Here is an 11,685-nt window from a genome sequence, read left to right as displayed (position 1 = left end):
TGTTTAAAATCATGTCAGGTCGAGGAATGACGAAGGCAGAGGCATTTTGTCTAGATACTTAGAGGGAAACTGAGCCACTTTTTCTCAGCCCAACCGTTTACAGCATGTCAATGCTAAGAAGCATTTATCATCATGAATAAACTGTGAAAGGCTATTTATTTATTATTTTTAATTATGTCTCTTTCTCAAGCCTAGTGCTGGAAATAGTGATCTCGCAGTGTGAGACCCCAAATACAGAGGGTGAAATCCTGGCCCAATTGTAATCACTGGTGAAAAACCTATTGACTCCAATGAGGGCCAGGATTTCACCCAGAGACTGCAAAGTAGTTTCCAACATGCTTAAACATAGGGACCTTGGAACTGCCATATGGATCAGATCTGAGATCCATCTAGTCCAATGCCCAACAGCAGATGTTTCAGAAGGTGTAAAAACCTTATTTCAAGCAAATGTGGGATAATCTGCCCCCCGCCGCCATAGACTAGGTCTCATCCTTATCTCTAAGGGTATGTCTACACAGCAGCTGTGTAGACAGACATGCACTAGCCCTGCTCAGGCTAGCATGCTAAAAATACCAGTGTAGTGGCAGCAGTGGCATGGCTTAGCCACCCAAGTATGTATCCCCTGGACAGGCTGGTACTTGGGTAACAAGCCAGAGCTGCCACCTCTGCTGCTACTGTCATTCTGATAGGTTTAACAAACTAGCTTGAGCAGAGGTAGTGCATGTCTTTCTACCCAGGCTGGGAAGCACACTCCCAGCTACTGTGTAGACATACTCTAAAAGTCAGAGATTGCTTAAGCCCTGAACCATGAGGTTTAAATATGCCTTCCAAATTTTTTATCACTGATTATGATAACTCCGTCTATTGTTATTCACACATATGTCCAGTCATTTGCTAAGTTCTTGGCCTCAGCAACATTCTGCATCTTGTTGTGTGAAAAAGTATTTCCTTTGATCAGCTTTGAGTTTGCAACCTTTTAATTGAATTGACTGCCCCTCTTGCTGAAGTTACTTGGTGAAGGGATTCCTCAGATACAGCCACCTTCATAAAGAACTGACTTTAATATTCAAATTGCTCTAAAACCCTAATCTGCCTTTTAGCATAAACATTTTATTTTTTCTCACTTGTTTTGCAAAATGTGATGATAACAGAAGATCATTTTTATATAAAGATTCAGCAGTATTTGCTTGAACTGTAATATATAAATCTGGGTGTTTCTATGAAAATAAGCATATAAATAATTATTTGTTATCTGAATAAATATTTGTAGTGGACCAGAAATGGATAAGGAGCATTTCTGTAACCCAGGCCTGATAGATATGATTTGCTTTGTTCTATCTGACTTACATGTTAACTAACAGTTGTTAACTATTTGCGGGCTTACCTTGTTCTTTCATTGTTTTGTGTATTTTGTTAGGGTTGTGTTTTTGTGGCTGTCTTTTAACTGTAAAACAGAGGAAAAAATAATATTGTCAAATATTGTATGATGTTCCCTCAGCAATTTGGTTTGCAGGAAAGGTATGGAAAAGCCATACAAATAGAGTTTTAAAATAAATCATAGGTACATGTGCAAATATAGGACCTGATTCAGGGAAGAATGCTTAAGCACATGCTTAAGTGCTTTCCTGAGTAGGGCCGTATTGACTAAGGGTCAAAAGGGCCTACTTCATTTAGACAATTAAAATAGGATTTAGGGTCCTATGGTACTTTTGAAAATGAGTCACTTACATGCTTTTGAAAATTTGACATGATGTGCTCATTAATTATGTTATGCTATGGGCTTGTCTACCCTTGAAATGTTGCAGATGCACCACTGTAGGGTTGAGAGACATAAGTAGGTCAATCTAATTTGTAAGTGCATGTCTACACTTGCCACTTAAAACGCAAAATGTCTCTTTTTTGTGCAAAAACCGTGGGAGGGTCTACACCTGTGAATGACTTTTTGTGGTGAAACTCAGAAGTTTCATAAGCACAGCACATTCTGTTAACACTTCCTTTCCCAAGCACAGCAGCAAAGTTTAATGATTTTCAGTTGAAACTCAGCAGCAAGGCGTTTGGCCTCCATGCTCCACATCTGAGTAAAGCTTTTGCTCTTCCCCTCACAAATGTTATGTAAAGTACAGAACGCCGCAATAACCATGGGAATATTTTCCTCACTCGTTTCCAGTATACTGTACAAACATCTCCAGCACGCTTTCAAACAGCCAAATGCACACTCAACAGCCATTCTGCACCTGCTCAGCCTGTTGTTGAAACATTCCTTACTGACATCTAGGTTTCCAGTGTATGGCTTCATGAGCCATGGCATCAATGGGTAAGCTGGGTCTCCCAGGATCACAGTGGGTATCTCCACTTCCCTGATGGTGATCTGCTGATCTGGAAAGAAAGTCCATGCTTGCAGCTTTCTGTACAGGCCAGTGTTTTTAAAGATACATGTGTCATGCACCTTTCCGGACCATCCAGCGTTAATGTCAGTGAAACGCCCATGGTGAGCCACTAGTGCCTGCAAAACCGTGGAGAAGTATTCCTTTCGATTTACGTACTCGGTGCCAAGGTGGCCCGGGGCAACTATAGGGATGTGCGTTCCATCTATAGCCCCACCACAGTTAGGGAAGCTGATTTCTGCAAAGCCATCCAAAATGTCATGCACATTACCAAGAGTCACGGTCTTGGGCAGTAGGCTGCGATTAATGGCCTTGCACACTTGAGTTACCATGGCACCAACAGTCGATCTCCCCACTCCAAACGGGTTTGCAGCCGACAAGTAGCTGTCTGGAGTTGCCAGCTTCCACAATGCAGTTGCCACATGCTTCTCTACAGCGAGTGCAGCTCTCATTCTGGTGTCCTGGCAACGCAGGGCTGGGGAAAGCTCAGCACACAGTTCCATGAAGGTGGCTCTCTGCAGCCAAAAGTTTTGAAGCCACTGGTCGTCACCCCAGACATGCATAACGATACGATCCCACCACTCTGAGCTAGTTTCCCAAGCCAAAAAACACTGTTCCACAGTGCTCAGCTCCTCAGTTGCCAAAAGCAATCGAATGTTACTTATTTCCATTTCAGGAAGCTCATCAGGCATCTCTGACTGCAGTTCTCTTTGCAAGTTTAAGAACAGCTGCACTGCGACGCACGATGTGCAAGTGACAGCTATCGGAGTAGAGGACAGCAGTGCGGGATCCATTCCTGCTTGTAGATGTGGCGGGGAAAGCCACCAGACAGCAGGGGGTGTTAAAAAATGCCGCAGAAGAAACAAGGAAGTAATGGGGCTGCTGGGACATGAAGCAGTGCAGCACGGGGCACTGAGCATGGACCCAGAATGCCTTCCCCTCACCCCTCCACCTCCCACAAGACCTAGTGAGAGAGCTGCACTGTGGGACAGCTGGCCTACAGCGCTGCTCTCATCCCGATGGAAGTGCTGGTAGTGTAAACGCTCTCTGACGCCTGAGGAATTGAGTGAGTACACAAACAAGTGCTTTACTTTCACCGGTTCCCTGTCACCGGTGAAACTTACAGCGCAAAAACTCTGCAAGCGTAGACATACCCTAAATGTAAACCAGGCCCTATTCTGGAATAAGAATGCCTTTTTCCAGTTTAGCTTATATTCATTTCCAAATAACATAAATTAAACCAAAAAAGCTCCCTTATACTGGAATAAGAGTGACCACAGAGGGGTTATGTCAGTATAACTATAGCGGTATCAATTCACACCGTAGCTTCTACCAGTATAACTTTCTGGAGTAGACAATGCCTAAGGCTACGTCTCCGCTGCAGCTGGGCTGCTGCTTTAGCACCGTGGATGTGTCAGGAATCAGGGCCTGCAGCAGAGCTCCTCTACAGCCAGCCTCATTACTACAGCTGGCCGGCAGCAAGCAGCTGCTTGATTAGCCACAACACCTGACTGGCCACAGAGGCCAGCAGCAGGCTCTTAGGTCAGCAGTAGCACCAGCTCACTGGTTTCTCAGTGCTCATGCCCACCACTTTGCTTGCTCCTGCTGCTCAGGCCTTGCTTCTGTCCTGCACCTGCCTTGAACCCCTCTTTGCCTGATACTCTTCTTGCCCCCAGGGGTGGCAGGTTTGTAGAAATGTTGGTGGTGCCCAGAGCCCACCCCCCAAACTCTGTCCCCTGCACCTGCCTAAGGTTCTGGGAGTTTGGTTGGAGGTCTGGGTTGCAGGCCCTGGGCTGGGGCAGGGGATTGGGGTGCAGGCTCTGGGAGGGAATTTGGGTATGGAAGGGGTGAGAGGTTGGGCTCTGGGAGGGAGTTTGGGTGCTGAGTGCAGGCTCTGGGCTGGGGCAGGAGTGTAGGCAGGTGAGGGGTGCAGGCTCTACGATGGAGTTTGGGTGCAGGCTTGGGGGTGGGGGTGCAGGCTCTGGGCTGGGGGTTTGGGGGCAGGAGGGGGTGTGGGGAGGGGGTGCAGGTTCTGGGCTGGGGCAGGGGATGGTGAGGGTTGCAGGGTCCAGGCTGAGGCAGGGGTGCAGGAGGAGGGGTCCTACCACTTAGAGCCTGAGAGCATGAGGCCACCACCAGAGCAAGTGTCCAACCCACAGCATCCCTGCAGCACAGCCAGGGCCTGAGAAGAAGGGCTGGGACTTACAAGGAACAGACTGTGAACTGCCCTGGCATTCCAGAGACACTGTTTGTGATGTTCCCTGCCACAGAGCGGGTGGATGTGTTTCCTTTAACCTTTCCCATTTTTCCTTATTCTTTTTAAAATTAATTGTTGATTAAATAACTTGCATTTGCTTTAACTTGTATGTAATGGCCAGTGGGTCAGAGAAGTGCCCAGTGCAGAGAGAGTACCCTGGAGTGGGGACACCCTAGCCCCTGTCCTAGGTGACCACAACAGGATTGGGGGTTGAGCCCCCTAGGAATCCTGGGCCCAGCCTTGTTGGGGTTATGAGGACTCTGCCAGACAGGACAGTGGAAGGGGAGTCCTGAAGGGCAGGGAGGCCACTAGGTAAAGGAAGTGGGAGCGAGGACTCAGATCCTTTTGCTAGCCCACTTCACCGGGGTAGTGCAGAAGCCAGGAAAGTTCCCCACAATAGCGGAACTATTCCCCCACTTACATACACAATGGGTTAAGATGACCTAACTACAATGCTCAGGATGTGATTTATCCCTGAGCAATGTAGCTAGGTCAGACCTAAGTTTTAGGTGTAGGCCACGCCCTAGACTCCAAAGTTGCTCAGTCACTTTTTAAAATGTTACCAGTAATTGAACAGTATATAAAACTGATACAGGTACCAGGTATTTAACTAATCAAGCATGGTTTCTGGGAAAACTGTACTGCTGGTAGCCACTTGCTGTTGAGTAGATCTTGGTTTTGTCTGCGACTGACCATAATATGTTCCATATATTACATTTCTATTGGTTTCCCAAACTATTGGGCCAAATTCTGACCTCATTTAACCCCTGTGGAACTCTATTCCCTGTGAAAATTAGCTGCTAGTCTTACATTTGTTGGCTCTGTTTGAGTCAGTTTAAGGAGCTGTATGTTGGTTATTATCAATTGGCTACTGATTGTTGCTGTCTACCTATAGTTAAACATTTGCTGAATGAGACCTATAACTCATTTAATAAATGACTAATTAGCCACATTGGGGATTGTGGTGGTTCAATGACAAGACAGCACAGAGCTTTAAGCAAGCAGGCGAGCTGGTCTGCTAACGGGCTTCTGCCTGTCAGCTTTCCACCTTCCCCTTTATTCTTTCTCTCCCCCCGCGCATTGCATTCTCCAACAGATAAAAGGAATACACTGGCTTTGTTTAACATTCTTATTTACCAATTTCTATCTACCGCATTCCTTGCTTTCGGGCCTTGAGCCCAGTCCTGGGAGGCTTCCCATGGTTCATGTCATCTGGGCGAGATTCCAAGGTTCGTGCCCTTGAGAAGAACTGTGTGTGCACAGCTCCTATACAACACTCCGGGTGTGCCCTGAATGTTGCCAAGCACATGAACCTTGTATGAATCCTACATCCCCTCCTTTTGTGTTTATTTGTGCTCGGCCATCTCATGGTAGCCATCAATTTGCTTTTGCAAACCAATTAACTCCCGGACAGACGAGGTCATAACTCGTGGAGCCTGCCAGGGCGGTTCTCGACAAAGCCTTAACAAAAAGGAAATACATTGCACACAGCAACAGCAAAAAATGAGCTTAAGAAGGTAAAGTGTAATTGGCCGGGCCCCAATTAGCCATGCTAGAGTATTGGGAAGAGAGGTTCATGTAAGCAGCGAGCATCATCTCATTTCCAATTTCCTCAGGGTGATGACATACTGGAATAAGGCATGTACCTAACAGTTCCCTGGCTGCTACAGAATCAGATAAACAAAAGTGGGTAACATTTGCTATTGAAGCCAATATTTCCCATAGGTTATATGTCATTCGGGCCCGTAACGGAGGAAGCGCTCCCGAGCCAACCCCTACAGGAAATAGCAGGCACAAAAGGCATACAATCAATACAGAATTAGCAGTAATTTGGGTGAGAATTGCCACAAACAAAGTCTCAGGAGTCTCTGGCTGTTGGTTTGCTGCCAGTCTTCATTGAGCCGCGGCGACCAATGCTTTTACCGCTCCCCATGTCACGGGCTGGCTTGGGACGCTACGCCTCCTCCGTTTCCGTCCCGTTGTTGTTGACCCGGGAGGCACCGCGCTCTCCTCCAAGGTCAGCTGAAACTCCAGTATGTGGTTCGATAGCCCCTGGTGCCACGCCATGCTGCTTCAGTGCCGGTCGCACACACCGGGCCGGAACCCACAACGTTCCTGCAGGGAGAAACACAGCAGCATATCCCCGACCCCAAGTGATTAAAGGCACTGGGCCCAGCCATTGCGGATCAGGCAGCTAACGGTAATAGGCACGCGGTCTTTCCAGTACCTCGGACTTATGAAAACGCCAATCCGTGGGGGTCTGCTGATCTGTATTCAATGTTAAATTATTTAAAGTAAACAAAAGGATATGCATTTGTTGCTGAATGTCTCCTAAGGTTCGGAGACGCAGCTCCCCTTGTTTTAATTGTTTGTCGAGCAAGGTTTTTAGCGTGCAATTTGCACGTTCAACAATAGCTTGGCCTGTGGAATTATAAGGAATCCTGTGTTTGAGACGGACGTCCCATTGGGCACAAAAGGTGGAGAGGGCTGTGGAGCAATAGGCTGGGGCATTATCCGTTTGTATCTGGCTCGGGCGACCCATAACAGCAAAACAGGCTAGCAAATGGTGAATAACTTTGGGAGTGGCTTCTCCACGCTGTGGGGTCGCCCAGAGGAATCCCGAATAGGTATCAATGGAAACATGTAAAAACGAATAGGGGCGGAATTGTGGCACATGAGTGACATCCATTTGCCAGAGCTGATTCGCCGCGGTACCTCTGGGGTTAACGGCATAAGAAAAGGTAGGGGCAGCAGCGACACAGTGGGGGCAGGAACGAACAATAGAACGTGCATGATCAGCAGGAATGTGAAACTGTCGGGCCAAAACAGAGGCAGACTGATGAAAAAAGGCATGGCTTTCAATGGGGTCAGAAAAAAGGGAATTTACCTGACCATGTAACGCGCGATCAGCGCACGCATTGCCTTCAGTAAGTAGCCCAGGCAGAGCGGTATGACTGCGAATATGAGCAACAAAATAAGGGAAATTATGAGTGGTGAGGAGATACTGTAAGGACAAAAACAGGCGAAGAAGGTCCGCATCGACCTGAGGGGTAATAAGGGCAAGGGGTAAATGATCAATTACCTGATAAACATAATGTGTGTCCACGATCAAATTAAAGGGACAATCAGCAAAAAGTTGAAAGGCCAAAATAACAGCAGCTAGTTCCAAGGACTAGTAAAGCTCTCCAAGCACTGTGCATGCAAATATTGTTGTACAAGTGAATGAAGTGCTTTCAGCTTTTCTAGGGGGAGGGGCCACTGGTCAATCCATACGGGCTCTAAGGATTGCCATACCAATGGTAATGCGGATGACAAGGTGGGTGAGGGAGGATTTTGGGCCATTATATATTAATATCGAGGGTGGTGTCCAGCTTTGTAAGTAAGTCACGGCCCCAAATATTGAGGTGGACAGGGAGTACAAAAGGGCGGATTGTAGCAAGGGCACGGCCTCCTGGTTTAGAGACCGTGACCCAGGACAAACTTTGGCGCACTGGTTTGCTACCCCCGATCCCCCACAACTCTTTAGAAGGAACTGTTGGCCAACCGACCAGCCACTCCGGATCACAAGTCACCGTAACGTCAGCTCCAGTGTCCACCAGCCCTGTAAAAGGAACATTATTTAAGAGAAGTGTTAACTGAGGTTTCGAGGGGCGGACCGACATTGTTAGAGCAACAAGTGGAGAGGACGTGTTGTGAGATGGCGACTGAGCCAGCGTCGATCCAAAGCTGTTCCCGCCCCGGGCTCGATCCTCTGCGGCTGGCACCTGATAGGGGACTAAAATCAATTGCGCAATTGACCGTCCACACGGGAGCGACTGCGGAAGATGGGTCCACACCTGAACCTTAATAACGCCGTTGTAATCGTCGTCAATGACCCCTGGGATGACAAAAAAACCCTGTTTCCCAGCGTGTGAGCGAGAGAGAACCAGACCCACAAATCCGGCAGGGAGAGGTCCCGTCACCTGGGTAGGTATGGCGCAAACCTCCCCCGGCAACCGAAAGTCAGCGTCCTTCTGCATAATCAAATCAAGCTCTGCACTTCTGGCAGTCGCCGACCTCATGGAGTCTATGGATTTTAAAGCAGAGGAACAGTTGTCTGAGTGGGAAACACCCCTGTTTGGCCCTGGGTTCGGGGGGAACCCCTCGTGCGGTTTCCTGACCCACTACGACACTGATTAGCCCAGTGATAGCCCTTCCGACACTTGGGGCACTTCTTTGAGGGGTGGACGGGCGCCGTCGATGAGCAGCACTCCTGCTGAAAGTGACCCTCCTTACCACAGCGGTAACAACGCTTCCCCTCCTTTCCGCTTTTCCGCAGGGCGGCGGCCAGAACTCCAGCCTTATGGGCTTGGGTGCCGATGTTTTGGCACGCCCGCAGCATGTCTGACAGCTCTAGAACACCAGCGGCTTGTGCTGCCTGGAGAGCACGGCGGCAATCCTCGTTCGCATTTTCAACTGCCATTTTTAACAGGATCTGCTGAGCTGCTGCAGGGCTATCCACCTGCCGGAGGATAGCCTCCTGCAATCTATTGGTAAAATCCATAAAGGACTCTGACGCACCCTGACGGATACTGGCAAAGCTTTTGGTAGGCTTGCCTGAATCCGGGACCTTCCGGAAAGCATGCTGGGCGCAGGTGGAAATAATGGGGAAGACGGCCTGAGGGAGTTGAGACTGCAGCTGGACATAGCAAACTGACCCTCTCCTGCCAAGTGCTCATAAATGATACCTTGCTCTCTATACACCTGGGCTTGGCGTTCCGCCATCTGCCGAAATTCACTAAGCCAAATAACATACTGACTAGGTGTCAGCATCATGCGCAACAGCGCCTTCCAGTCTTCAGGGACCAGAGAGTACCCAGAACCTAGCCCTTCAATGAGACCACGCACATACGTGCTAGTCAGACCGAATCTGCGAATCGCTTTCTTTACCTCTCTGATCACTGAGTAAGGCAAACTGACCCAGTTTGCAACCTGGTTGCCCTGGCCATCATCCTGCCAGGTTACCGGACAAACTGAGACCAGATCAGCCAGCTCCTCCGCTGTAATATCTGAGCGAGTCTTCGCTGCGTGAACCATTTGTTGCACCAGCGAAAGCCCCTGAGCAGACGTGGACGACCCCCCAGGGAACCCCGGAGCATGGGGCCCCACGGGGGGATGGTAATCACACACCGGCTCCGGTGGGGAAGGCCAGGGAGGCGGTGGTAATAGAGGCACTGGGGGCAAAGCAGGGGGAGGGATGGCTGCAGGAGCGGACGGGGGTGGCGGGATCCGCAGCCCCTCTGTTGGCGCGGGAGAGGGCCTTTCCGAGGCGACACACTGTGTCGCATCGCTAGGAGGGGGGACGGCTGCAGGAGTGGACGGGGGTGGCGAGAGCATCAGCCCCACGAGGGAGGGCCTGTCCGAGGCGACACGCTGTATCGCATCGTGGCAGAGGTGCCAGGCATGTAAAGCCTGCACGGGCGCCCGAGGCTCCTTGTGCAATGTCTGGCCCAACCACTCCCAGTCCGCTAGCTTAAGGGTTCCAGCTTCAGGGTACCACGGGCATTGGGCACTCACCTCCTGTAGCAGGAGAGTGAGTTCTCGAGTGGGACAGTCATGCTGAGCCTTACGCAGCAAATACTGTAGCTCACAGCGGTGTTGCACTTGCAAAGCAGAGAGGGAGCTTCCCATACTTACCACAATGAAAAATACTCACCGGGATCTGCGAAGCGGATGAGTGACGCGTCTGAAACCCTTGCTGGGCGAGGTGAGTGCTGAGGGCCCCACGTTTGGGCGCCAGTTGTGGCGGTTCAATGACAAGACAGCACAGAGCTTTAAGCAAGCAAGCGAGCTGGTCTGCTAACGGGCTTCGGCCTGTCAGCTTTCCACCTTCCCCTTTATTCTTTCTCTCCCCCCGCACATTACATTCTCCAACAGATAAAAGGAATACACTGGCTTTGTTTAACATCCTTATTTACCAATTTCTATCTACCGCATTCCTTGCTTTCGGGCCTTGAGCCCAGTCCTGGGAGGCTTCCCACAGTTCATGTCATCTGGGCGAGATTCCAAGGTTCGTGCCCTTGAGAAGAACTGTGTGTGCACAGCTCCTATACAACACTCTGGGTGTGCCCTGAATGTTGCCAAGCACATGAACCTTGTATGAATCCTACAGGGGATAAAGGAGTTGTTTACTTTTCTCACCAGAGTCAGTGTAATTCATAAGGGAACATTTCATGTCAGAAGATGTTTCTGATTTTGGAAACGAGGAAGGAAATAGGGCCCTCTTGTTTACTTGGGCTAAGGATTTGGTCTGAGACAGGTAAGGAGTTCACAGATTGTAAAAGATAATGTATTGGTGAGTTTAAAACATTGTGCATTTGGTAAATATATTAGATTTGATTCTGGCCTCGCTTACCTCAGTGTAAATTGGGAATCACTCTATTGCAGTCAGTGGAATTAGACTGATGTAAAACTGACAAGTGAAAGAAAATCAAACCCATTATTTACAGCTGGATTCTGAAATCTCATGAATAAGTCAGATGGAAGTAATTGAAAACAGATTTAAGGTTTTAGTCACAAAACCTCCATCAATGAATGAGCTATTGCGGAGTACCTCATTCTCAGAACGCTTCGTTTTTCTTTAGAAAGTCTGTGTGAATTTTGGGTTAATGCCTCAGCCTCATCTAACCACACTAGTTCTTTTAATACCATGAGACCAGCTTGCATGCCCACATCCCAGCGTCAGAACCCATCCCACTATGAATGACACAGTGATGAACACAGCATGCCTTTGAGTCAGATCCCTGTGTTTTCCAACTCCACCCAGGGATCTAGCAGGACGCTGGTTGCTGCCGTTTCAGTTAGAAATTTCCAATACATTGTATTTGAATTAATATTTAATATTTTAAAATTATTCTATACTGTCAGGATTTTGCACAGGTATCTGAACTGTTAGATTTGTTAATAATCTCACAATGCAGAGAGTTAGCATGGTCGAGTGAACTGGGCATGGGATGAGATTAAGAACTCCTGAGATCTGATCCCATTTCTGCCACTGACTTGCTA

The 11,685-nt window shown here is 48.6% G+C and overlaps 1 long non-coding RNA gene across 1 annotated transcript; it reads right to left on the bottom strand.

Annotated features, from left to right (window-relative positions):
- Positions 1 to 5,756: 5,756 nt before the first annotated feature.
- On the bottom strand, positions 5,757 to 10,705 carry LOC140910666 (uncharacterized). The gene is made up of 2 exons (XR_012158688.1): positions 10,337 to 10,705; positions 5,757 to 6,756 (listed from the first exon to the last, which is right to left on the bottom strand). It is a non-coding gene; the product is annotated as an uncharacterized lncRNA (long non-coding RNA).
- Positions 10,706 to 11,685: the final 980 nt, after the last annotated feature.

Source organism: Lepidochelys kempii, chromosome 4 (genome assembly GCF_965140265.1).
Source record: "Lepidochelys kempii isolate rLepKem1 chromosome 4, rLepKem1.hap2, whole genome shotgun sequence".
Classification (NCBI taxonomy): domain Eukaryota; kingdom Metazoa; phylum Chordata; order Testudines; family Cheloniidae; genus Lepidochelys; species Lepidochelys kempii.
The sequence above is the reverse complement of the archived record's forward strand: the minus strand, read 5'-3'. Positions and strand labels throughout refer to the sequence as shown.